Source organism: Dermacentor andersoni, chromosome 4 (assembly GCF_023375885.2).
Source record: "Dermacentor andersoni chromosome 4, qqDerAnde1_hic_scaffold, whole genome shotgun sequence".
In the NCBI taxonomy this organism is placed as follows: Eukaryota; Metazoa; Arthropoda; class Arachnida; order Ixodida; family Ixodidae; genus Dermacentor; species Dermacentor andersoni.
This window is the reverse complement of record NC_092817.1, coordinates 180461741-180464933: the sequence shown is the minus strand read 5'-3', so window position 1 is coordinate 180464933 and position 3193 is coordinate 180461741. Positions and strand designations below refer to the sequence as shown.

General features: G+C 49.3%; 2 non-coding genes across 2 annotated transcripts; both read left to right on the top strand.

Moving 5' to 3' along the window:
- Positions 1–1947: 1947 nt before the first annotated feature.
- Positions 1948–2019, top strand: TRNAD-GUC (transfer RNA aspartic acid (anticodon GUC)). Its single transcript has one exon. It is a non-coding gene; the product is annotated as a tRNA-Asp (tRNA).
- A 165-nt stretch (positions 2020–2184) lies between these two features.
- Positions 2185–2256, top strand: TRNAD-GUC (transfer RNA aspartic acid (anticodon GUC)). Its single transcript has one exon. It is a non-coding gene; the product is annotated as a tRNA-Asp (tRNA).
- The last annotated feature ends 937 nt before the right edge of the window (positions 2257–3193 follow it).

Genomic DNA, 3193 nt, shown 5'->3' with positions numbered 1-3193 from the left:
GAGATTGTCAGTCAGAGGGTATCGGCCCATAAGTCTCACGAATGTGGACTATAAAATATTCATGAAGGTTCTGGGCAGAAGGTTGCAGAATGTAATAAAAGCTATCGTAGGCCAGCAACAAACGTGCGGGATTAAAGGACGTACGATAACGACAAATATTCACGTAGCACGGAGCATATTAGAATGCTGTGATGCTTTTGATAAACGTGTAGCCATGTTGCAACTGGACATGGAAAAGGCCTTTGACCGCGTCAACCACCATGTTCTGTTTTGTATCCTCGAACACGTGAATGTCGGCCGAGTGCTCTTGGAAGGTGTCAAAATGGCATATGCTGGTTGTACGGCAAACCTTATTGTTAATAAGCAGCTGAGTGAAAGTATCACAGTTCGTTCTTCCGTGAGGCAAGGGTGCCCATTGTCTCCATTGTTGTTTGCACTGTATCTCGAACCTTTCTGCCTGAAAATTATATCAAACGAAAAAGTGCGTGGCTTCACGATGTTGTCCACTGAAGTTAAAGTACTTGCGTATGCGGATGATATCGCCATATTTTGCGAAGATAGGGAAAGACTAACTGAAGTGGTGAAGGACGCGGCTAGGTTTTGCAAAGCCTCCGGAAGTGTGATAAACTGGGAAAAGTGTTTTGGTTTCTGGCACGGAAAATGGGATTATGCGCCTGAAATGTTTGAGAGCGTTCAGTGGGCAACGTCACCTGTCAAATACTTGGGAGTGCCACTAGACCAATATCATGAACCTGCAAAATATTGGGAAGCGGAAAATGAGCGCACACGCGAATGTACGCACAAATGGGGTGGCCGCGATCTTTCAATTTTTGCTCGGGCCACAGTATACAACCTCTTTTTAAAGGCCAAGGTATGGTATGTGCTGCAGGCACTGTGTATGTCACGGACCAGCGTCCAGAGATTGCACCGAGTTTTCGCAGTGTTCATTTGGGGGTCGAGTTGGGAGAGGACAAGTCGGACAAATCTATTTCTGTCCGTTGGAAAGGGTGGCCTAGGTTTGGCTCATTTGTTTCTTAGGCAGCTTGTGTCAAGATTTATGTTCCTCCGAGACCAAAAAGATGCTTTCCTGCGTACGGTAATGCAAATTTGGTTGAAAGAGGCACTGCCTGAATATGTTGTATCATCCAGCCCTGTGAAACGCGTACGGGTGCGGGGCTTTCTTTGGGAGGTTGTGCGCGCTTTTCAGTGTTTGAAAGTTCGCTTTTCTGCACAGTATCTTGCTGATGTTAGAAGGAAGCAACTTTATAAAGACCTTATTGATACTATGTTGCCTATACCTTGTACCGTTCCATATACTGTGTTGGCTCTGAAGGGAATGTACTGAAGAGAGTGAAAAAGATGTCGGTGCGGCCCTCAATGAAACCATTCTTCTTTCAGCTGCACACTGGCACACTGCCCGTGAAACCATGGCTACAAGAGAAAGGAATATTTGTCCCATGGTCCACAAACTGTCTAATCTGTAGAAAACCGGAGACTATAGATCACATGTTCCTTCACTGCACAGACGCTGTATTTCACTGGGACGTCTTGCAACGAACTTTAAAAAAGGAGCTTCCAATATCACCTTACGGCATAAGATTTCTATCGGTAGATAGCGGTGACGAAGTGCCGTGGAACATGTTTATGCTTATCAGCTTACACAGTATATGGAAAAATCGAATGGCGTTTAGGCATGCAGATGAAACTATCCTCCCTGTACGAGAGTATTTCACTGAAAATGTGTCTTATGTAAGAGATGTGTTTAAGGCTCAAAAAGAACAGTCGGAATGGCTCCCATTAATGGATGACCTTGCCAAACTGAAACGCTTTTAATCCTTTGGTGTGAGCTGGCCAGTGCACCGCTCGCATCTTTTACTTGTAAAGCGATATTAGAGTTTTGTATGTCTTTCATTGTCATGTACGAAGAAGGTAATAAAGAATAAAAAATCCTCGTTAGTATAGTGGCCAGTATCCCCGCCTGTCACGCGGGAGACCGGGGTTCGATTCCCCGACGGGGAGTGTTTTTTTCCTTCTTGTTTGTAGGCGCACGCGGCGGCGCACTCGACACTCCACCCCAGTAGCTGTATCTATTTTTTCCCGCTTGTGGGTAACATTACGCGAACGCTTTTGCGTATTTTTTTTTCAGATCGTCTATATACTGCTTTAGCTGGCGCATCTCATTTCTCCTCGTTGGTATAGTGGCCAGTATCCCCGCCTGTCACGCGGGAGACCGGGGTTCGATTCCCCGACGGGGAGTGTTCCTTTTTCCTTCTTGTTTGTAGGCGCACGCGGCGGCGCACTCGACACTCCACCCCAGTTGCTGTATCTATTTTTTCCCACTTGTGGGTAACATTACGCGAACGCTTTTGCGTATTTTTTTTTTTTCAGATCGTCTATATACTGCTTTAGCTGGCGCCTCGCATGTCTCCTCGTTAGTATAGGGTATCAGGGTATCAACGACAAGGGGACGACTACCCGGTCCGTCTTGCTCAAACTCAACAGCGGCGTGAAGGTGGAAGATCTCCCGCACCAAATTAGGGTCGCCGGTGAGCTGGCCCTAGTCGTCGTTCCTGGCAGGCCAATGCAGTGCTTGCGCTGTCAAGGCACTGGTCATGTACGACGAGACTGCAAGGTTCCCCGGTGCTCGCAATGCCGTCGGTTTGGGCACGCCGAGGACCAGTGCGTACGTACATACGCCTCTATGACTGGGCCAGCCGAAGGCAATGACACAGCAAGGTTGGTAATGGACGCGGCCGAGGCCGAAGACGCGGCGAAAGGGGCAGGAGACCAGGCAACCCCATGTGCTGTAGTCGATGTGCTTGCACCTGATGCGGGGGCGGGGACACCACCGGACAAGGAAAACTCTACGGAAGGTGTGGCAAAAAAGCCAGCAGAAGAGACCAAGGAAGAAAGCAAGAGCAGCCTAACGGAAGCTAGCGAGCAAATGAAGACAGCTGAGGACCAGTCGGCGCAGAATGACCCTATGAGCAACAATGTCGGAGCCTCGGCCAAACGGCCTCTTGAGAAGGCTGCAGACAGCAGCGCAGCGAACCAAGGAAGTGGGGAAGACGGGCCGCCTTCGAAGACGCCAACGGGCAGGCGCAGCAGCTACAAGCCACGACCGAACACCGCCAACGCAGACAAGAAGTCCGAGAAGAAGCCGCCACCGCTCTCCAGTGGCACCGGTCCACCG